General features: G+C 36.7%; 1 protein-coding gene across 2 annotated transcripts in view; it reads left to right on the top strand.

Moving 5' to 3' along the window:
- Positions 1-25669, top strand: part of GPC6 (glypican 6) — a gene marked incomplete at both ends in the record, with an annotated part of 1094878 nt that overhangs the window by 518130 nt on the left and 551079 nt on the right. The gene's annotated exons all lie outside the window — the stretch shown is intronic.

Genomic DNA, 25669 nt, shown 5'->3' with positions numbered 1-25669 from the left:
GAATATAATACTAAGTACCATTAAATTATACACTTTCAAGAAGTGAATTGTATGGTACATGAATTATATCTTACTAAAGCTGTTTTAAAAAAGGGTATAACACTAAAGCGAACAAACAGAAAAAGAGGCATATTTTAACCAATATTTGATTAGTTTCCAGGTCTCTAATGAAGGTTAATAAAAAAGAAAAGGATAAGGTCTCCATATGATGTTACACCAATTATGCCTAAAATTTTATATGCTCAGTCTAATGATTCTCCAAAAAGTGTATTTTCCACTTTTTCTAGAAAATGCATGCATTTCACATTTTCTCATAAGTTGATAATATAGAATTGCTAATATGTAAACAAGGAATAGGGGCCATTATTAACATATGTACATAACCTTGAAATTCCTCTGATTGAATTGCTTCAAGAAGGCATTTATTCTTACAGTATCATTTCAAGATCTAAATTTATTTTTTGGACGTCTTACCTATCATTTAGTTCCATATTTCAAACTGCCTCCAGAACATTTCAATTTTAATACCTTAATTCTATATTCCTTAACTAAATAAATCCACATGCTATGTGGAATTAATTTTTCCCACTTAGATTATAATCTGTAATTAAGCAAATTCCTCTGCACTCCAAAGAGCTAACGAAGCCCCAACCCCCATCAATAAAGAGCCTACCTCCCAAACCCTTGGTTTTTGGTGTATGAAGGTCTTATTAACTCCTTCTCTCCCTTCCCAGGAAGGGAAGGAATCATGGATTCTCCTTTGACAATTGTCCTAGTTTCCTATTATATTCTAGGCAGTGCTTGAACTCCAATCCAATTTGGGTTTTTCCATTTAATAGCTGTATGATGTTAGCACATTACTCTCTGAGTCTCAGTGAACTAGAGAATAGAGTCATTTCTTTTCTTCCATCCTAATAGCATTGGTAGGAGGACTAATTGATAGTTTGTGAGTTGCCATTTTGAAAAAAACTCTATCAGCTTTTTACAGAAATTATCACATGTAGCATTTAATCCTTTCACTTATAAGTGCTTAATCAACAATTCTCTATTTGATTTAAAAATAACAGCCACACAAATTCATAGGGAGAAAAGGACCAGGAAGTAATCAGGGCATCTAAGATAATCTGAGGGCTAATGAGGTTGCACAACATTTTAAAATAAAACCCATAGGAGTAGTGAGGATACAGCTTTCAAATGTGTCACTGTTGGGCTTCCCTGGTGGCGCAGTGGTTGAGGGTCCGTCTGCCGATGCAGGGGACACGGGTTCGTGCCCCTGTCTGGGAAGATCCCACATGCCGCGGAGCGGCTGGGTCCATGAGCCATGGCCGCTGAGCCTGCGCGTCCAGAGCCTGTGCTCCGCAACGGGAGAGGCCACAACAGTGAGAGGCCCGCGTACCGGAAAAAAAAAAAAAAGTCACTGTTATGTCATTGAGAAAGGTAGAATAATTTTCTAACTAATCACAGATCAAATCTGTACTTACATTTACTACTACTACTACTACTGTTTAACACTTAGTGCATACTCTTTGCCACTCTGTAATCTAAGTGCTTTACGTATATTACTATTATACCCTATCTCCAGGACATCCTTCAGTTAAAGGACGTCTCTTTAAGGTCATTTAATAATGGTGAATAGAGAATAATAAGTAAAGAATTTGAAAGAATATATAAAAACCAGTATTTGGGGAGAATAATACACATTTTAACTTTTCAGGGAGAAGTTCTAGTTTAGACTATCATAAACAACATTTGGGTAACAGGTAATTAACTAAACTATGTATTGCATGGGTAGGTGTATAATGTACATCATACATAAATATAATTCATACATACTTCTTACCACTACTAATTCTAGACTATCTCTTTCTCCATAAAGGATATTTGTTTGCATAGACTGAAAAGAAGGAGCAGTTTCCCTGTCTTTTGTAATATTTACTCATGTTGAAATACAGCTTATCTATCAATTAAATCTGGTCCAGGGATTGAGCTGCTAGTTTCAACTTAATTCCCTCATTTATTCCCCTTTTATTCAAGCAAAGTGCCATTCAATTTATGGCTTCTTTTCTCTCCCTCCAGCCTAAGCCTCTTACAGAATAAATGAGGCTATAAGTCCTCATTTAGCCCTTCTTAGTCGTGTTGATTCGAGCTGAGGATTTGAATCTTGTCAGTCATTCACCATCCTACTCTTTCAGGTCATCATGCTCTCCTTCAGCTCTATCCTTTTTTTTTTTTCCTTGCAGAAAGTTGTAAGGGTGTTTTGACAGGAATCTTGATAGTAGAGCAGCCATATAGTTTTAATCAGAATCAGGGTCTTAGAACCCAATGGAATTCATAGGTGCTTTGGCACCCACGGGATCACCTGGAAATAACTGGAGACTGGAGCGAGGTCCCTAAGCCTTCTCTCAGCTATCATTAATCTGCTCAGTTTGGAGAATGTGTTTAGGGGCCTCTGTTCTATTGTGCACCAACTGGATGGATATGTTGGCCAGTGGTGCCCATGTACCCATGTAATTTTTCCACTTGGCACAGTTTTTGATTTAGGCAAATATTAATATACAGTCTGTTTGAATTCCTGTAGACAGAGAGAGAAGATATACAACATTAGAATTCTTAGCTAACAAGGGATACTGCCAAATGATAAAATATTAATTCTATTACTTTGTATGCAGATATCTGAGAACTAGAAGCAATTACCCTGACTCTAAGTGCTTCATAGATGAATACAATTATGATGTTACACTCATTCTGTCTGTATTCTCAGTATAACATAACATCCACATAAGACAGTCAGAAATTTCATTTAAAAATAAACCTTACCAATGTGAAATATATTAAGGCAATAAACCAAGAGATTAAACTTTCATAAACAGTAAGAGATCATTGTTTTGTAAATGAGTGTATAATAATATCTATGCAGCTCAAATGAAACCATAAAACCAACTGGGGACCTCACTTTTTTCCTGTAAACTTTTGATTTATCTTTTTAATCTGTTCTTAGCATTGTAAAGCAATTAAACATTGAAAATGGGCTCCAGTCTTCTTGCCACATTGCTCTTCTCCCATTTCATTTCTGTCATTTCTTTTATAATGACAAGCAATTTAGAGGAACAAGAAACAATTAAAATGTAAGTAGCTCCTGCTGTCACAGGTGTTTTCTACTAATGAATAAAAATGACTGGAATTGTAGAAAGGTGTGATTTAAGGAAAGATCTCTCAGGGATTAACAGATTTAAAGATCTGTGGACAAAATGCAGAAGTTAAGTACAGATCCCCAAATAATGGTTATATCAAGGAATTTGATAAGTAAGAGTTACTTGTTGAAAGTGGTACCCATATTTGTAGGTCGGCCAAACGAAATTGCTCTTCTAATATAGTTCTCAAACTTTAGTGTGCATTGGAATCACTGGAAAGCTTGTTAAAACACACACTCATGGGCCCCACCCCAGTGTTACTGATTCAGTAGGACTGGGATGGAGCCAAGAATTTGCACACTACTATATATAAAATAGATAACTATTAAGAACCTACCATATAGTTCAGGGAACGCTACTCAGTACTCTGTATTGGCCTGTATGGGAAAAGAATCTAAAAAAGAGTGGATGTATGTGTATGTATAACAGATTCACTTTGCTGTACACCTGAAACTAACACACCATTGTAAATCAGCTATACCCCGATAAAAATTAAAAACACAAACAACAAAACAAACGAAAACCACACATTCATGGGCCCCACCCCAGTGTTACTGGTTCAGTAGGAGTTCAATGCAGCCAAGAATTTGTACTGTAGCACATTTCCAGGTCCAAAGACAGCATTTTGAGAATCACTGGTCTAACATAAGGCACTGGTTTGTGCATTCTTTCATCCACTTCCTCTCAAGAAAACCCTGGAATGCTTGACAGGGACACTCTGAAGGTCATGAGCATGTGGCACTGGTGTATGGTAGACCCAGGTAATAAGAGACTCACTTGGGATATAGAGATTTACAGATGATCCAGTGACTCACCTATAGCCATACAGCTGAACCATACTGGAAACCCAAGAGGACCTCCCTTCTAATTCAGTCCTCTGCTCTCTTCAGTAAGCTGTGTTCATCCAAAAGAAGTTCCTGGAATATTCCCCATTCTTCTAAAGGTAACAGTTTAAGGAAATATAATTTTGTTTTTAATTATATTTCAAACTTAGTGCAAAACAGATGGGTGACTCAAACAACAAGTAGTTATGAAATTAAATGGACCACTAAGGTAAGCTTCACTTCCTTTTTTTTAATTGACCTATAGTTGATTTATAATGTGTGTGTGTCTACACACACACACACACACACACATACATATATTCTTTTTCAGATTCTTTTCCATTATAAGTTACTACAAGATATTGAATATAGTTCCCTATGCTATACAGTACGTCCTTGTTGGTTATCAATTTTATATACAGTAGTGTGTATCTGTTAATCCCAAACTCCTAATTTATCCCCCCTTCCCCTTTGGTAAACATAAGTTTGTTTTCTATGTCTGTGAGTCTATTTCTGCTCTGTAAATAAGTTCATTTGGATCATTTTTTAGACTCTACATATAAGTGATATCAGATGACATTTGTATTTCTCTGTCTGACTGACTTTACTTAGTATGATAATCTCTAGGTCCATCCATATTGCTACTAATGGCAGTATTTCATTCTTTTTTATGGCTGAGTAACAATCCATTGTGTATATATATGCCACATATTCTTTATCCATTCATCTGTCAATGACATTCATCATGTCAATAGCCATGTCTTGGCTATTATAAATAGTGCTACTATGAACGTTGGGGTACGTGTATCTTTTTGAATTAGAGTTTTTGTCTTTTCCAGATATATGCACAGGAGTGGAATTGCTAGGTTATATGGTAGTTATATTTTTAGTTTTGTAAGGAACCTCCAAACTGTTCTCCATAGTGGCTGCACCAATTTACATTCCCACCGAGCTTCACTTTCCTGAGTCTCCCCCATGTCTGTGTAATACAACAGGGGTCAAACAATTTCTTGCTTATAAAACCTCAGCTTCAGGACTTCCCTGGTGGCTCAGTGGTTAAGAATCCACCTGCCAATGCAGGGGACACAGCTTCAAGCCCTGGTCCGGGAAGATCCCACATACCACGGAGCAACTAAGCCCATGCGCCACAACTGCTGAGCCTGCGTTCTAGAGCCTGTGAGCCACAACTACTGAGCCCGTATGCCACAACCACTGAAGCCCGAGCACCTAGAGCCCGTGCTCTGCAACAAGAGAAGCCACCGCAATGAGAAGCCTGCGCACCGCAACGAAGAGTGCCCCCACGGGGCTTCCCTGGTGGCGCAGTGGTTGAGAGTCCGCCTGCCGATGCAGGGGACGCGGGTTCGTGCCCCGATCCTGGAAGATCCCACATGCCGCGGAGCGGCTGGGCCCGCGAGCCATGGCCGCGGAGCCTGTGTGTCCGGAGCCTGTGCTCTGCAACAGGAGAGGCCACAGCAGTGAGAGACCCGCATACAGCAAAAAGAAAAAAAAAAAAAAAGAGTAGCCCCCGCTCACCACAACTGGAGAAAGCCCGCGCACACAATGCAGCCAAAAATAAAAAAAATTAATTAAAAAAAGATTAATTAAAAAAAGAAAACCTCAGCTTCGAATGTTTATAATTTATTCAGCAAAGACAAGATTTATTTAAGTTCATGAGGTAGTAATATACACTTGATAGCTCTATCTGTATGTTCCGAAGAAGAAACGAAAAATTAGAACATTTTCATCCTCATCTATGTAATATTATGCAAAATGTGTTTCTCATAAAATTCACTGTTGTGTTGCTTTGTATCTGTACCGGTCATTGAAAGAAAATAAAATGGCGACTCTTGTGAATGTTAATAGGGACGCAGAAACAAAGGGGGTGGGGTTATGTAAATTGCAAGTCAGCCTCATCTTTAAGCTATGCAAACAATAACTCCTCTGTTTGATGTGATTTCAGCAAGCATCTTAGATCCCAAACACCTCTTCCCCAAACAACTTGCTCGATAACTAAATTCCCTGTAACGTGAACCAACGCCTTTCATATAATAATTAAAGTCTTAATCCCTATCAATAACTGTGTCTCCCACAGTCCAGGCTTTGAACTTATGCGTATTTATAATGAAGGGCATATGATTAAACAGAACTTCTCTGGTGAGGAGGTTTTGTTCCCGCAACTATGAAAGAGCATAAATTCATTTGACAAATATCAACTGAGCACCTACTGTGTTTCAGATGCTCTTCTTGGGGCTTGAGCTTCCTCAGTGAATGTAACCAAACAGCCAAGGTCCCTGTCCTTTTGAGCTTCCTGTTTTGGGCAAGGTGTGGAAATCATCAATAAATAGGAACATCAGTGTAGGAAGCCAGAAATGGAAGCAAGGAATCAGTTAGGAGACGGTTGCAGTGAGGCAGGTGACAGATGAGGGGGGCCCGATCACAGTGTGGGCTGCAGAGCTGGTGAAAGGTGGTTGGATTCTGTACATGTCCTGAAAACCTCAACAAAAGAACTTATGGATGGATAGGATAGAGGTGGGGAGAGCAAGAAAATAGGGGAGTGTGTGAAGAGAGGAGAAAGTAGAAATTCATCCATTTTAAGAGGAAAAAATGGATTGCAGTGGTTTACTATAGGTCCTGCAACTGGCAACAATCTTCACTCTTCCGACTTCGCTGCAAATACTCCTCCTCGATCCTTCCCACTCTTCACAGCTAAATAGGATGGATTCTCACTGAGTCAGATGCTTACAGTCCTTGTGCTGCCAAAAAAAAATAGTTCCCAGAATCATTTTCAATTTGGGGAATCAACAGATAAGTTTATGAGATATAATTAGTGGGATAATTTTCTTCATTTCAATGAAGACTGCCTTTAAAATCAATTTGCATAATTAACAGCTCTTATTTAAAACCTTGTGACTTTAGGGGGCGTGGCATAAAATGTGGATGTCTTTGGCTCTCACCAACTTCTGGGTATAGTTAAGAATATCCTGGCATTAATATCTCTAATTCACAAGCAAGATATTCTTCCCCCGTCATGGTATATGTTTGACAGCCATTTCACTAACACCCATCAAGGTCTCTCTAGTTGTTTCTTGCTGAATCCAGAGTATTTGCATGTATGTGCCCCCTACCACTTCACTTCTTCCCTGCTTTGCTGCCTGTGTTGCTGTTCATGAGCCCTTGCAGGGCTTATTTATATATATAAATTCTTTTTCCTTATAGGTTATTACAAAATATTGAGTATAGTTCCCTGTGCTATCCAGTTGGTCCTTGCTGGTTATCTATTTTATATACTGTAGGGTGTATATGTTAATTCCAGCCTCCTAATTTATCCATCACTTTTCTAAATTAAACATAGAACCCCACTCTTGTGTTGTAAATTGCCCTGGATTTCCACACAAACCCACATGGAATAAAACTTGAAACTGACTTGAAATGATTTGTGTCTTGGTTTTAAGATTGTTTTTGTTTGAATGTGACTTTTTCCGAGGTCCATTGACACTCTGGCTGGCTTTGAAATTCATATAGTAAGAGATGACATTTCCTCAGGGGAGAGCTAAAACAAGTTGATAAATTGTTATTGTGCTACCTTTCAGAGGATGGCCTATAATTAAACCACACACTCACAAAAAGGACATTACAGAAATGTGATGGATCTGATTCAACCTCTTGAAATCAAAGAAGTTCAAAATTAATGTCCAAAGCCCAAAGTCAAGTGTGCAGTATTGAGTATTGTGGAAGTAATTTTGCTCTTGGGGAAAACATTAGCTGATGTCTGGATCTGAAAAATACCACAGCAGGGTATATAACAAAAGCCCAAAATTTGCTTTAAGTTTTTATTCATCTTATTTAGATGCATATGTATATTTTCCTATATATATACTTTTGATAAGGAAAAGGTTTTATAACCAATTTGTTTAATGCTGTATCTGTTTGTATAGATCTGAACTTGACTGCATGGTCATGTTCAAACTGATTCAGAACAAATGTCTCCTCTTTTCCTAAGCAGTAAAGATCTATGTATTTGACTTTGAAACAACTGTGTAGCATTTAATGCCAAATCAAATGCAACATCAAATTACCTTGTATTCATTTAAGTGAATTTGCAGATTTATGGCAGACTGGCACAGATCCAGAGAACTAGGGAAAGGACAGTCACAGCAGATGACTGTAAGGAAGGAATATGAAGTAAATATCTGGGAATTAATTACCTGTAGGGTTAAGGTCCATTCTTGGAAAGAGTCAGGAGCAATTTATTCCACAATCAATTTGCAAGCACCAGGAGTGTAACAAACTAACAGGTAACATGGACTGTTCAAAAACAAGCCATGCCAAACAAAACTAATTTCCCTCTTTGACAAAGTGACTGATCCTATAGACTGTAAGACCCACTGGTTACAGCCCAGTTTGACCTATGCACAGTTATCAGTGCTATTTCACATGGAATGGTCATTGACAAGCTTGCAAAAAATGGCTTGGATGGAATAATAATCAGGTAGATATTGAACTGGTTGGGAAAATGTTATTAGGCTTGGTCAATAAAGATTATCAGGACAAGTTTGTGGTTATTTAGAAGTTTCCACAGATTTGATTATGGATCTGTTATTATTTTTGTTTATTTTGTTTTGTTTTGTTTTAAATAAATGGCTTCATGGGAGAACATAAAATATGTTCAGAGACTTGAAGCAAAGTCAAGTTTGTTGGAGCTTCTTTGCCAGAATCTCTGAAAAAAAGATTGGGAATCCAAAATGAGTTTTAAGAAATTAGAATTTGCAATCTAAACTAATTGGGAAGGAATTTGCTGAGTGGTTAATACTAAAAAATATGCCAAAGGAAATAAAAACACTAAATTCCATAAATGCAAAATGTGAAAACAAAGCTGTTGTTTACATTAGTATCAACTACTTGCTCTTCCTCTTATACTGAATCTCTGGCCCAAACCACAGTTCCTGTTGCAAAGGAAAGATACCAGGCATGTCTGAGCTGGGACCAACATAGATCAACAATGTCATTCGAATATTCAGATTATTCAGTCTTTTTATATGTTCAGTGAAAGGTTGTTACTCTTTAGCCTTAGTCACTGAAAGACCATAAACAGAGAGAGGTGACAATAAAGATGTACACACACAATTATAGAAGGAGGATATTGTTCACCTCAAGAGAGAATAATAGATACATAATTTTTACAGGAATATATTTAATTTGACATTAAATTATCTTTTTGATCAAGTGCTGGGGAGGCAGAAGGTTTCTTCTACTCTTCTAGGTTCTTAGACTGGTCTAAGAATAAAATTGACATGAGACAGATTAACAGGGTGAAGTTATATAAAAGTTTAATAACATGTATACATGGGAGAGACCCAGGAGAACTGAGTAACTCATCAAAATGACCATCCTCAGCTAAAGACAAAAGAGGATATTGGGGGTAAGGGATCTGGGACTTCAAAGGAGAGGAAGGCAATTGACATGAAGATGCAAAAGCAAATGTTGGTAACTGTTTGCTGGGCCATACAGAGACAAAGGGACAGAGAGTGGACTCTGATCTCTAAGAGTTTCCCTCACCCCACCTAGCCCACATTTTCAGTATCTCCAGCGATAGCTCTATTCTGGGAACAGGCCATTTATCTATAGAATTCTTTTAGGCGGTTAGGGGGGAAGTCAAAGTTTCTTCCTAAGTCTTTTGGGCCTTAAAAATAATCTAAATTAATCCTCATGCCAGAGACATATTTTGGGGTGTCAAATTTTGCTCCCCTACACAAGGATATCACACAACAGCTAGTATATTACATCTATTTTTGCCACCAAATACATTTTGGGGGGCCATTCTCAATAAAAATACTTCATAATGTCTGTTCAGCTCCTCTGCCCATTTTCAATTGAGTTATTTGGGTTTTTTGTTGTTGAGTTGTCTGAGTTTTTATATTTTTGCATATTAACCCCTTGTTGTATATATGATTTGCAAATATCTTCACCCATTTGATAGGTTGTCTTTTTGTTTTGTAGATGGTTTCCTTAGCTGTGCAGAGCCTTTTTGTTTGATGTAGTCCCATTTGTTTATTTTTCTTTTTGTTTCCCTTGCCTGAGGAAGCATATCAAAAAAATATATATTGCTAAGACTGATGTCAAAGAGCTAATGCCTAGGTTTTCTTTTAGGAGTCTTATGGTTTCGGGTCTTACATTCAAGTATTTGATTCATTTTGAGTTAATTGTTGTATATGGTGTGAGATGGTAGTCTAGTTTAATTCTTCTACACGTGTCCATCCGGTTTTCCCAACACAATTTATTGAAGAGACTGTCCTTTCTCCATTGTACATTCTTTGCTCCTTTGTCATAAACTGATTGTCCGTATATGTATGGGTTTATTTCTGGGCTCTCAATTCTGTCTCATTGACCTATATATATGTCTGTTCTTCTGCCAATATCATGCTGCTTTGATTACTATAACTTTGTAATATAATTTGAAATCCACATAGATACATAGAACAGAGTAGTGGTTACCAGAGGGAAAGAGGAGTTGGGGGAGAACAAAAAGGGTAAAGGGAATCAACAGTGTGGTGATGGATGAAACCTAAACTCTTGGTGGTGAGCATGCTATAGTATATACAGAAGTCTAAATATAATATTGTACGCATGAAACTTACATAATATTATGAACCAATAAAAAAATACTTCATAATACCTCATTGGGCTAGTATGATGAGAAAAATAGTGTTGTCTTATACACCAAATATAGATTTTAAATGGATAATAATGGTCATGGTTATTATTAACAAGTGTTTTCATTCTTGAGACAGTACTAATAATAGCTGACAATTATATATTCCTTATTATGACCCAGACACTCTCATAATTACTTTCTATATATCATTTAATCTTTACAACATCCTATGAGGAAGATACTATTATTATTTCCATTTTATAGATGAAGCACTAAGAGTAACTGGCATATGCCTACATCTCAAATTTTGGTAAAACCAAGAGAATCCCAGTATTTGTCACTGATGCATCTTTCTAATTATGTCATGGTGTATGTCCAATCTAACTCAGAGGCAGTGCTTTAGACATTCATATCCCTTCTTCTGATAGGACTGCTTTAGGTAACATTCTGCAAACTGTTAGATTGTATTTTTCTGCACAGAGAAGATAGAATATAGCTTGGTGGTTCCTGTGTCTCAGTACAAGATAACAATTTTAACCTCATCAATTTCATATTACCAAATAAATAAATAAGAATATACAATGATTATTCCAAGAAATTTTAAAACATCTTTAAAATAATCTAAATGACATTCTCTAATTTTGCATAACCTCTTTGGAGAATGTAGTCTCAGAATTTTTTTTCATAAATTTATTTATTTTAGGCTGCGCTGGGTCTTTGTTGCTGCATGCGGGATTTCTCTAGTTGCGGCGAGCAGGGGCTACTCTTCTTGCAGTACACAGGCTTCTCATTGCGGTGGCTTCTCTTGTTGCAGAGCACGGGCTCTAGGCACGCGGGCTTCAATAGTTGTGGCTCAGCAGGCTGTAGAACACAGGCTCAGTAGTTGTGGCCCACGGGCTTAGTTGCTCCATGGCGTGTAGGATCTTGCCGGACCAGGGCTTGAACCCGTGCCCCCTGCATTGCAGGAGGATTCTTAACCACTGCGCCACCAGGGAAGCCCTCAGATTTATTTTTAATAAGAATTTGTCAGATGTTCTTCAGCTACATTATTGAAATGAAAGAGCAAAACAGCCCAGCTAAATGTTTTATTTTAAATATACAATTGATTATAATTGTTTCATTTCAAAGCCTTATTTAATTAGTAAAACACAGTAAGGATAATCAATTATGATTGATTTTAAAATATCTCTGGGAAAATTGTTCTGCTATGATATTGAAAATATAAGTAATTGCAAATTTCTCTTTTAATGAAATAACATTTAAAATTTTAAGATTTTTTTATAATTTAAATATAGATATGTGTATATAAATTTAACTTTCTCACTTTGTAAAACTCTTTTTTAAAGAATGAACAAAACTTTTATACTACATTGCAAAATATGTAATTAAGGATTAAAATTAATTATAAAAGTGATGATACACATATGTATCATCAGTATCACATATAGTAGTATAAAATTATTAGCATTCTTTAAATTTGAATATTTTACCTTCCATGATAGTTTGCTAATGTTATCCTACAGATAAGTAACACATTTTAAGAGTATTCTTAACATGGAACTCCTTTTGGTTTTCCTTTCTCATTTTCTTATTAAGAGTTAACTGCAGGCTTGTATATGGAAGAGGTAATTTTAAATAATGAGACATTATGGACAGGAAAAATACATGAAGCTTTTTGTAAGGATTACTCATTGCTCTTAGAGGAATAGATTTTGGTCCTGATCTTTTTCTTCATGTGTATGTAGTACTTATTCTTGATTTATTTCATTTAATATTCTTTGACTTTTATTTCTAGAAAAATTTTAAACAGATACCCTTGTAATATTCAAAAAGCACCATATGTTTTAACTCTTGGTTTTGATTTCCGTTAGGCATTTATTTGAAATGGAAATCTCTAAATTATCATTTGGAATTTATACTTAAGGATCACAATACTGGCAGTTATACTAAGCCATTGGTGTTGTCAACATGGTTAGCCTTGCTTTACTTTTTTAGTACAGTGGATATAATTTAAGCAAAATTAAAATTATGGCCAATAGAGCTTTTGTCACATGTACTAAAATAATGTTATTCTCAAGTTTTCCTCATCTTACTTTGGAAATGGCTTCTGCAGCCCACTTAATTTGACATCTTTGGCAAAATGAACCAGAACCTGGCTTGGAAAGACACAAAAACTGCATTGGCAAATGATCTGCCAAGTGGCCCATGAACAAAAGCGAGATTGGATTGCCCTTTGAAATAAACCTATTTGAATTTTATTATCTCCAGAGCACCCTGTGTCTCTAATCTTGTGAAAGGTTAGTAGTCTATCCATCAGGGCAAGATAAGAGTGCTGGTTGATGTCTGCTCTTGATGATAACTGAATCCAGCAGTTGGAGCTGGAAGAAGGAGATTCATTACCATCAGCAGTTCAAAAAGAGAGAGGGGAATGGCCATGGAAGGAGTCATTCACAACAAGCCATGTTTTCCTAGGTCAGGGTATTTAAAACAAAGCAAAACAAAAAACGAAGAACTGCTGTATTGAGGAAGCTTTGAAGAGCCCTTTAAAGAAGTCCCCCTAAATCAGAGTTGTTTTATGACTACCCTTTGTAGAGATTACCAATTTCTAATATATAGATACTTTCTTTACAACTATTGCTAATTGCTTTGGGGAGGTTTTTATGACAAACATCAGAATAAAAATAAGAGTGATATCATATCACTGTATAACATATGGCTAATAAGAACAAATATTATAAAATATCCAATAAAGTCTAAAATAATCAGCCTGTGGTACAAATAAAACTTTTTTAAAGTTAACTGAATATATTATTTTGTGGACTTTTACATATGATCTCTATAATTCAAAAGTTGGGATAGAGGTCATCTAAAAGTGATTTGTAAATTTAAAACATACCAATGGATCAAAATAAGCATGTCCTTTATCTAGGGGTTAATTTAATTTTGACATTATGAGAAATAGGATGCGTACATTCAACATTGTAGAATTTCATAAAAGATATGACACTCAATAATTGATACTTTATGAAATGTTTAATAATAATTGTTTTTGTTCATTGCATTCCAAGTGATTGATGTTATAAAAGTAAAATAGCTGTCATACAACATGAGATTAATGAATTCAGTATTTTTTTCTTTGAGAAGAATCTGGTAAATGACTGGCAAAGTGAATGTAACCAATTTCAAGCAAATTTAGATCAAAGTTAAATTAATTCATCTGTATTTATATCTTACACAAGAATACTGTAAGTCTTATTATATACCTATACCAGGATATCCATTGTTTATGCATTCATCAAAACAATATAGTTACATATGAATTAAACATCTATGTTGCCAAGTGGGGCTGATGTTCATTTCCCTTTGATAGATTTAAGGAATCAAATGATTCCTAAGATATGACCTGGGGAGGCTGTGCCATCTCTTAGTCTTGTCCAACAAGCTCAAGCATTTGGTGAGTGACAAAGGTGTTTGGAAGTTGCCCTGACTTTTGTTACATTTTTGTTGTTGTCAAATGTTTATAGAAACATTCCTAGAATTACAAAATTTATCATCCTGTGCTAATGTTCATCCAATGCCCACCAAAAGCTCTGCAGAGAAGACAATAACTTTAAATTCATAATAATTGAAATCTGAAACTGATGGGCTTTAGTTTGAGGTGACATCTGTAATAATGAAGAATGGAATTTTGTTGAATACTGATTACATCAATTAGAGAAATCCTTTCTCCATCTAGAAATAAATAGAAATTATCTGTATTTTTCAGAGCATTTTTTCAAAATCCCAAAGTGTAGATGTTTTTAATATTAATAGATAATTACCTAACATTACTTAGAGCATTATTTTATAGCCAGCATGCTGTACTTTTTATTTCTTTTTTTTATTAATTAAGTCCTTTTTACTAATCAGTAGGAATCCACTAGATTTAAAGTCAAAAGACTCAAATTCTTTTCCTTCTACTTTGCTGGTATAGTCTGTAATTTTGAGTAAATTTCTTGTTTATTTTTGGCCCTCTCTGTGCATTTAGGCATTTCCCCTCTGTCATCAAGCAATATTTTTGTGTTTAAGAGGGCTTTTCATGTTAAAATAATATCTATTTTTTTCCAAATATAAAAGTAGTTTATAGTCATTGTACAAACTCTGGAAAATTAACAATGTACAGAGAAGAAAATACAAATAAGCCATAACATTCTACCCATTGTAAACTGTTTTTGCATAGGTATTTTTAAAATTTTTCTTAATGTGTATGTGTTTATCATTTATTTATTTATTTTTACAAAATTGGGATTGTACTTGATACATCCTTTTGTATCATTTTATATCTTACCAATTTCTGTCATCATGTCTTATACTGGAAGTAGATTTCCCATGAATCTGGTAAAGTTTATGTTTCAAGACCCTTCATTTGAATAGACCCTATCCAAAGTCCTATGCCTTATTCTGTATTTGTAATTTTGTATTATATTTGTTTAAAAAAGAGTTTTCTAAATTTATAAGCTTCAATTCTCATATTATCTATAGAGTCTGTAGATTCTGAAGCCATACTGCCTGGGTTTGTAATCCCATCTACACACCTGTTAGCTGTGTACCTTGTAAGTTACTTAAATTTTCTGTGCTTCTGTTTCCCCAAATGTAAAATTCAGACAATAATAACTATCTCATAGGGTTGCTGACAAGATTAAATTAGTTAACACATGAGAAGCCCTTTGAACAGTAGCTCACTCATAGTGCTTAGTAAGAGTTAACTTTTAAATGTTCTTTAAAAATAATTATAAATGTCACATAATATTTTACAGTGTGGGTTAGTCATTCCTTGGGGATTTTTAATTTTTCTCTCCTTTTTGCTAAAATAAATAAAGGAGGAATATCTTTACACACATAGTTTTGACCTTACTTTGCATTTGAACCATCTTCTTTTATTAGAGGTATCCTGCATTTCACTTTTTCTTTAAAAAAAAAAAAACAAAGACAAGTAGTAGATATCAAAAAAGTTAACATTCTTCTTTTGAAAAATGTAGACAGTTAAAAACAACTCAAAACTGAAGGTGGGGTATAGCAAAATATGTGAATATATTATTATTTGATTTACTTTTTAAAACTTATACTTTGTACTGACTTTTGCTTTCATTTAAACACCTGTTAAGCAAAGTAAAAAAGTCCTTTTTATTCCAGGACTTTTCACATGTTTTTGGTATTGCAGGTTTTTGATGGGCCAGAAAGGTTACCACTTAATAAGTTAGTGTTAAATTAAGATATAATATTTTCACAAAAACTGTTATATTTAATTATGCTTTTGCAACTCAGCATTTCCCAATACACAACTCTTCCTCCTCTTGTCCATGTTATGTGCTTAAATGATGCCCTGATTAGACTTTTGTAATCATTCCATTTCCCTTTGTCATGAATTAATTTGGATATTATCAGACCTTCTTCCTCCCTCTTCCCATACTGTACCCCTCCTTCCCTCACCATGGGATAAGCCCCCTGTAATCAATGAAGGCAGAGGGTGACTGGGGAGGGGGTGTTAAGTGGTAGAAAAGGAAAAAGAGATGGAATACAAAGGAAAAGAGACTATCACACTCTTATCCCCCAGGACCACTGCCAGTGCTCTTCATGTACTCTTGACACTGACCAATGCTTGGCTGCCTTCCCAAGACCAGAACACTAATTTTCTACTGCAAGAAAAGAGAGAAGGGAAAGTAAGTGAAGGGAAGGAGAAAATAGGGTCTTTCCTGATGTGTAATATGGTTTCTCCCTCCATCATTATTACTCCTTTCCCTGCCCATTTCATCATCAATCATGCATTGACCTAAAATGAAAGTATTAGAGAACATAGAAGGGCTGCAGTGATTTTCAGTCGTGGCTATACTTTGGGATCACTTGCAGAGCTTGAAGATATATCAATACCTGGATCTCACTCTGATGGATTATAATTTAGTCTGGAATGCAGCCTGGGCATCAAGATTTGTTTTAAGTGATTTTAATGGGCAGCCAAGAGGGAAAAAGAAGTAAATTTCATTTGGCTCTTCTTCCTTTCTCTCCCTAAAAGCCTACATAATCTCTTGTTCCAGTACCCCCAGGTCCTTATCATTGACTTTTCACCTACAAACTACCTTTCGCCCCACTTCCCAGAGTTCACCCTTGGTGGTTTGATATTGGAGAGGTGTGTTCTACCCTCTGGCCCGGTGAGTAGTTGGGTGAAGAAGTCAGGGGAGCTGGACAAAGAACTGGATTTGTAAAGAGAGAAATATACTATGAAGAGAGCATATACCCCATGCTGTGGGTAATGTCATCAGAAAAAAATGGAAGCAGGGTGTTGGGCAAGGCCTAAAGAACACTGTCCGTAGGCCAAAGCTAAGGAGCTGCGCAATGATAAAGGTGAACTCAGAAAACATCCCCGATTTCAATTTCATATGCATTGCTTAGGGTGAGATACAAATACCATCTGCAGTCTCAAAACACTTGTTTGCTTTTGGCAGCAACCGTCAGCAACTTTCAAACTTAATTCATGACTCCCAGCATTAATAGTTTATCTATACCACCTTGTGTACATAAATGGCCTAATCAGTCTTTCTTACTTTAAAAGAGATCTTTGGGAGAAATAACCTACCAAGAAATAAAACATTAATCAATCTAATGTGTAAAGGATCACTAAGTATAGGAAAAATTTCACCTTGTGAAATGTGAATTCAAATCAACAATTTCCATAAACTGCTCTATTGCTTCAAATCTCCCTATATCGGCCAATTACAGAGTGCTGCTTCCAGGTAACTTTTCTTTTTGCAGCTGAATTACACACCTGATTCTGAAAAATCTCCTGGCTTTGGGTCTCTTCAGCTGACTTTACCTTAATGGTATTGAATTAAAGGACTTTGTTGCAAGATATTGGTTATTTTTAACAAATACTCATGATTGTAAACTGATGATTTTTCATTAAAAATTTCTTCATGGAAAAGTCTAGTCAACTTGATTAGATACCTTGGAAGAATATAGAATGGTGGTGTCCAGTTGAGCTGAATAATGTGTTTAAAAATGCATTTACTGTATCCTAAGTTTAGGGGCATTTTTTTCCCCTGACTTATTGGTTAGAAGTATTTCCCCAGAACTCTTACGTTTCTACTTATTTAGATCTAGTTTATAAGAATTTCCAACATACAATGGGAGTAATGTAATGAGAATAACCTTTGGATTAATATAGCAGACAACTTTTGACTTCTGTATTGTAACATTTTAAACAACTGATATATTTATTATTTTCTGAAAATAATTCTCCTAGATTTATTATGAGCATTTTATTTTGTTGTAGAGCCTTGTACGATGTTAAAAGATTGTTTAAATTTTTATTTTCGTTAATTATCATGAAAAGAAATTTGAAAAAGAAAATTGTATTATTTTTTTAACCTTAACCTAGTATCGGAGGAGAGTGTTTTTTTTTGTTTTTTTTTTGTTTTTTTTTGTTTTTTTGCGGTACGCGGGCCTCCCACCGCTGTGGCCTCTCCCGCTGCGGACCACAGGCTCCGGACGCGCAGGCCCAGCGGCCATGGCCCACGGGCCCAGCCGCTCCGCGGCACGCGGGATCCTCCCAGACCGGGGCACGAACCCATGGCTCCTGCATCGGCAGGTGGAATCCCAACCACTGCGCCACCAGGGAAGCCCCAAGAGTGTTATTTTTTCTTTTCCTTTTTCCTTTTTATACTGTCTATTTTACATTCCAGGTTTATTGTAAGAGTTTCTCCTCATGAAAATCTCCAGGTACTCATTAAACCGCAATCTTAGAAAAATTTAGGGTGTCTACTTTAAAATCACTAAAGTCACCTAAATCCTCTAAATCATTTAAGTGATTTAAGAATTTACTTTTGGATTTTAGTTACCTCGCAGGGGAATATAAAGAGATGAACAGGCTGCAGGGCTGTCAGAGCAAATTTTAACATATAAGATAAAATAATGGAGGAAAGAACTTTTATTCTACTACTAAGAGATAACAGACTAATAATTAAATTGCCTTCCTACTTACAAGAATTCAAAAGCATAATACATTCTGTTTGATTAATTTATCTTAAAACATTTCACTTAGGATGTTGACTCTTTATGCCAGGGATTGGCAAAATTTTTTGGTAAAGGGCTGGATATTAAATATTTGGAGCATTTTGTTCCCATATTCTTTGCCACTGTTGGTTTATATTTTGCTTGTTTGAATTTATTCAAATGTTTAAATGTATTTGTTGATAATATATACATGTTATTATAAAACAATATCTACAATATATGTGTGTATATATATGTTATAAAATGGGACATATGTAAAGTCAAATATTTTTAGCATCCTTTTGCATACCAGTCACTGTTCTGTGCACTGTAGGTATAATCACAGGTTTGGTCACTGATTTTCTTCTAGTGGAAGCCAATCCTTTGAGGAAGATATACCAACCCTAGGGATTTGCATGTGCTCTCCAGTTTCAGTTATCTACATTAGCTAATTAGTATTAGTGGAAAAATAATCACACATGAAAATTATTTTTAAAAGATAATTTAGATTAGATTTTAGAATGCACTTTGCAATTTATATTTAAGTATGGTTTTACCCAGTGTCCCAGGAGTTTATTATACTTCTCATTAATTATTCAAATCACAGTGTGAAAATTGGACTTCGTGTAAACTACAAAGCTGCCCTGCTCTCCTATTGTCTCTTAGAACTCACCCTGTCAGCAGTGGTTTGGAGCTCTGGGTCGTGCGCCAGTTTAGTGGTCTAGGGCAACTTGCTTAACATTTCTGGGCCTCAGTTTCCTCATCTGCAGTTTGATTATAATAATCCCTCAAACAGGAAATCTGTAGATTACTACTGTTAACTCACTTTGAAATTATATAGGCTTCTATTAATTCCTGGGATGAACTGACTGACTAAATCATAATGCTTAATAACCTATGAAAACATACACATGCACACACACACACACACACAGAGCAAGAGAAAGTATGAATTAAGAGATAAAGAAGGGGCAAATCACAAATGAAGTTTTGCTTACAGCAGCTTCGTCTCAGTAATTACAGATTCTGATTTCTCCCTTGTTGAATCAATTGTTATTTTGAAAATCATTTTATTTAATTTCAACCTCATAATTTTTAAAAATGCCTACTGAGGGTCTGTTTCTTACACAAAAATGCAACTGATGTTTAAGAAAAACTACAAAGATGATATAATAGGGTATCTATTCGAAATAGTTCTCCTCTTTCCCTGACATAATTATTTAACCTGAATAATGACGAAATAAAACGTGGCATTGTCTTGCTCACTGAAAACAACAAAAGTTCCAAACTGAGTTTATTTGACTAGCTATTGGATGGAAGGAGGCTTCAGTGCAGTGTAGGAGACAAGGTGGTTTAAGAGTTAACTCATGCGAGCCATTGCCTAAATGAAGTGTGCGAGTGAATGTGAATGCAGGCAGCTTGGTGAGATCGTGGGCCGTGGGCTTAAGGCCCAGCAGGCCCATTAGCAGGAGAGGCAGCAGTGAAACCAGGCAAAGCATGGCTCAGAACAGGCAGAGATGTCCAGAGACAAAGCGATGGTCTGGTAGAGCCATCTTGACAACCACCATACTTTTATTTTTTTTCGGTACGCGGGCCTCTCACTGTTGTGGCCTCCCCCGTTGCGGAGCACAGGCTACGGACACGCAGGCTCAGCGGCCATGGCTCACGGGCCCAGCCACTCCGCGGCATGTGGGATCTTCCCGGACCGGGGCACGAACCTGTGTCCCCTGCATCGGCAGTCAGACTCTCAACCACTGCACCACCAGGGAAGCCCGACAACCACCATACTTTTGAGCAGAGGCCAGGGGGCATTGTACATGTAGATGCACATGACCGTGGAGCATGGGAGGATGTGAATGTTTATATATTTATAAATACATGAGTTCGGAGGATGACAGTAGGGCACATCAGTTATGTCTGCTCTAAGATGTGGTTGTAGCATCTCTCTCCCACAGTTATTACTGTCTAAGAGGATCCCGGTCCACCTGGAGTCAGGATGTATTTCACTGGGTGTTCATGGTCACCATCTATTTGTTCGTTCACTAGTCACCACTTTTTAAGGCCCTACCCTGTGATAGGCATCATACATGAAAATGGTGGTATTGGTCACTAGCAGTCTTACCTGTGAATAGGATGTGTGTTTCAGCTCCTTTCACTTAAAGCACACACAGCTCCTCAAGTTCATCTTGTAAATAAATTGTGAGGCTGATGAGGTCTAGAAATGTGCTGGCTTTTTCTTGGAGTGTTTTGATAGCCTATTTCTAGGCTTCTGGAATTTATCAGTAGAAGGGTGGTGCTCAGTGGGTAAAGTGAGTGTGATTTTGTCCCCCTGGGGGACATTTGATAATGTCTGCAGACAATTTTGTCATCACTACTGGAGAAAGGATGGGCCAATAGCATGTAGTAGGTGGAAGCCAGGGATGCTACTTATTATCTTACAATGCACAGGACAGACACCCAACAAAGACTGTCCAGCCCAGGGAATTCCTGGTGGTCCAGTGGTTAGGACTCCGTGATTTCACTGTGAGGGCCTGAGTTCAATCCCTGGTTGGGGAACTAAGATCCCACAAGCCACATGGTGGGGCAAACAAAATAATAATAAATTTTTAAAAATTCTTTTAATTTTAAAAATTTAAAAAAAAGATTGTCCAAGGAATAAATACGCAGACGTAGAGAATGGACTTGAGGACACGGGGAGGAGGAAGGGTAAGCTGGGACAAAGTGAGAGAGTGGCATGGACATATATACACTACCAAATGTAAAATAGATAACTAGTGGGAAGCAGCCACATAGCACAGGGAGATCAGCTCAGTGCTTTGTGACCACCTAGAGGGGAGGGAGGGAGATGCAAGAGGGAAGAGATATGGGGATATATGTATATGTATAGCTGATTCACTTTGTTATACAGCAGAAACTAACACACCGTTGTAAAGCAATTATACTCCAATAAAGATGTTTAAAAAAATAAGATAAAATAAAGTAAAATAAAATAAAGTAAAAGTAAAATAAAATAATAATAAAAAAGATTGTCCAGCTTAAAATGTCCACAGTGCTGAGGCAGAGACCCCTGATGTAGAAGACTGGCATCCAGCTGTCCATTCCACATAAGCCATGACCTGCCAAGGGTGACATTGCATGTGACAAGGACTCCCTGAGCAGCACCAATCTCCTTATAGAGTCTCAGCGTCTGGGGAGTGGGGAGAAGTGGGTCATTTAGGGACCATGTGTAAGTCTACCGGAGAAGAGAGTAAATGGCGCTGGGGTTCTTCTTCCTCCTTATCCCAGCATTTCCCTGCTGGTCACATCAGGTTATGATGTAAGCAAGGAGACTTTGAAAGGAGAAGTCATCTCAGAAGATAGATATACTTGAAAGCTGACAGGTGTGTGCAGAGGGAAGGACTCTCCTAGTCACTTAACCTTGAAAAGGGCCTGGGTCGGGGGCAGGGTGGTAGCTTTCCTGTGTCTATGAAACATAGTCCTTCTAGGATACCAGCTTTCTGAATCATTTACCCTCCATGCCAGCAACTTGAGGTTTTTCCTTAGCCAAAGCTTGGGTTTTTGGCTGGCTGAACTGATTTAGCATGCTTTTGTAGAGAGGAGGGCAGACAGAAAGAGATTACGAGGGTAACACACTCAACACAAATATGGGGGTTTAGGGAAGCAAATTGAATATACCTGCTTCCCCTGGTGAGACAGATGCTGTCTGTGATCATGCATAGCTACAGTCTCCACCGACACCAGTGACCAAAGCTTTTCGCTCACTGGCTTCTGGGATGATGTGGATTTACACCACCATCTGAAACACCCATTTTAAATGACCTTTCAATGAGAAGTGTTTTGGAGAGCATGAGAATAGAATAGGAAGACGCTACAATTTCTAGGTAGATGCTAAACAGTGCTTGATCCAGTTGCCATGCCCAATCCCCCTACGATAATATTAACTAGATAACACTTCCAGCTTAAATGGGCCAAGCTTTTGCTGTTTTGTGCGGACTGCAGGTTCCTTGAGGGCCCTTAGTCTGCCTTTCTCTTCTTGCTTGCACCTCCCCTTGGTCCTGTGTGCACTTTACATTTTGATGCATTCATTTGGAGGCTTTATTTGAAGCCTTTCTCAGATACCCTTAGGGCACCTTTTGGCTCCTAGGAGTTGATTTTTGCCCCTTAAGAGGTCTCTCCAAGCGATCAGTGGCATGCATAGACTTTCTTTTTGCTTTTGGAACAGTGGTGGTTTTTATCTACAAGATTATTCTCCCACTTGGGGCAGTCTGCCCCGCAGCAAACAGCTGTTCACATCCAGATCTCCCCTGTAGATGAATAAAATCCTCCCAGAGGCTACTGCTGGCTGGAGGAAATTATTTTGTGCATCTATAAAGCATAACTGAGCCCTAAGCAACCACCTTTGATGTATATTTTGTGATTGGGGAAGGAAAATTTTTTTTAAAATATCTTCATCTGCCAAACTCTTACAGATGAGAATTTTTGTTGACTGAAGCCTTTACCCACTGTGAGCTTTGACCTCTCCCATTAAGCAAAGGGTTAAATTGAGGGTTTTATTTTTTCATTATATGGCTCTTCAATTTTATTCTCTATGCTGTTTGGGCATAATACTTTCTCAGCAAAATGGGTGTGATAACTGTCTTCCAAATCCCCATCTTGTTTGGTTTGCTGAGACAGTTTTCATCCAAGCATAAAATACTTTGTTCAAAGAGTCACCGTTCAAAAGGTGGAAGTTTAAGTCTGTGGGCATGCTAAAAATGAAATGAGAATACTTATTTTTTGGAGGACATTAGTTTTGCCTCACTACCTCGGAACCCCATCTTTCATAAGATCTAAGATCAATGTACTTTAGGGTACCAACATTTTTCGTAATTGCCTAATGCATTAACATCCTTCAATACCAAGTATTAACTTTGACTGTGAGATCACTAAACCGTATAATGATTTTGAACACGGAATAATAACTTGACTTTTGAGGACCACTGAAGCAAAGAGCAAACTTTTGAGACAATGACATACCCTTAAACACAAATTTAATCCTGGAATCTAATAAAATGTTTCTTGAGTCATATTTATGGAAATCTATAACTTAGTTTCTATATTCAATTATGATACCAATTTAGGCATAAAGACACAAACCACAAAGCACAGTGAGTGGGCAATCAGATTTTAACTATTCAGCTACAAAATGGTCATAAGCCTAATATTTAATTTTCCCCGTGTCAGAAGAGGAAAAGTCTAGGAATGTTAACTTCTGTAAAAGAAAAAACAAAATTTTCCTCCCTACAGAGAAGGATTTATACCTGAAATCTTTGGAGAACAATGAGAACCAGAAGATTTTTCTTTTTTTTTTTTTTTTTCTCTTGCAAATCCAGACCACACTACTGATTACTGACTATTCATTGCTGAAGGCAGTACTCTGTATTCAGTAAATTAAGCTTTTATTTCAGAGTCCAACAAAATAATTGACCTCAAAAAGAAAATAAATGAATAGGCTATCCTGAGCTCGTGATGAAAATCTATTTTCCATTCTCATTATATTAGTATTTTTCAATTCGGTGATTTTTCCATTCTTTCATAGTTTCTTTCACAATTATAACACCTTTCACTCTGCTCCTATATGGACAAGGCCAAGCTATTTTCATCCTTGGTTTCAAGACTGAAAGGTTTTACTATGCTATTTTTATACTTTGTTATTAATATTAATAATTTAATATAGTTTCCATTTTAGGATAGTATAAGTTACAAGTAAATTTCTGGAAAACTTCTGAAATGTTTCTTATTTCATAAAATCATAAATAACATAGACCTATAGCATATATAAATATTTTGATTACATAGACATATAGTATATATAAATATTTTGATTAATTAATCCGTTGACAGTTTTGAACATGTTTGCCCTAAGTGATTTTCCTTAATGAATCCTCGAAGATTAGGGAGGTTTAAAACTATTTAGCCTGATTTTTACATTTGGGAAAAATTAAAATAAGAACTATTTGGTGCCTTGAACAAGATTACACAGAGGTGATAAGCCATGACTTTCAGATAATCCCTCGGTTTTTGCTACCACTGTAGCAACATAATTTCTGTATTTAAGGGAAAAAAATGTATTCTTTCGTAGTAAGAGGATAAACATTGAACAGAGTCCTTTTTTAAGATTTAGTGTATTGGTTTTATTTGAAAACAAATACAAAATAATCACCATTATAGACACCATTTTATCAAGACAGTGATTCAATGCTGTATTATTTGGAATTGAAGTAGCTAAATCAAGTGCTTCTTCAGGCACCTTCTGATAAAGACAAAATTAGGTGTAGCTTCCATAGAATTCATAGAGAGAGTCATTGCTTTTTCTCTTCTGCATCTCAGGAAAAGAATCCCGCAAGCCCCCAGAAAAAAAGAAGAGGTTTTTATTTGGTTCCTACTGGGATTCCTTGAGGTATCCAGGACTTGCTTTTTCCCCCGGCTTTAACTGAGAGGGGCCATAGCTTCTGGGAATAAGAGGGAACTGTAGGAGGTAAAGCAGAATTACTCAGTTGTTGGTAACTTGGATTTGCAGACTCAGAAGAATGATCTTTCCATAGCCTTTTTCCCAGCCCCAGTCACATTCTCTGAATGGGATAAAACTTGAGCCTGCTCTACCCAGGCTCATTTGTGCAAATGGGTAAGTATCATACACATATGCACTGTGTCTTGAGGGAGACTAATATAAGGACCTACCAGTACCCAGGGATGTTGTTTTTGCCATCCTATTTTTGCCTACTACTACTCCCAGAAACACTCAAGTGCTACTGCAGGATGGAAGAGGTCATTTGTTGGTAGACTCTTTTTCATTTAGAACCTCTTAACCAGAAAGCCCAAATGCCTATATTTTATTCAAGTGCTATAAAATGATAGTGATAGCATATGATGATAATGCCTAGTACTTCATAACTTTCTCATGCATTATGGCAGCCTAAATTATGTTTATGATAGCC

This window comes from Hyperoodon ampullatus (assembly GCF_949752795.1).
Source record: "Hyperoodon ampullatus genome assembly, chromosome: 16".
In the NCBI taxonomy this organism is placed as follows: domain Eukaryota; kingdom Metazoa; phylum Chordata; class Mammalia; order Artiodactyla; family Ziphiidae; genus Hyperoodon; species Hyperoodon ampullatus.
Note: the sequence above shows the minus strand (reverse complement) of the source record. Positions and strands in the feature narration are given on the sequence as shown.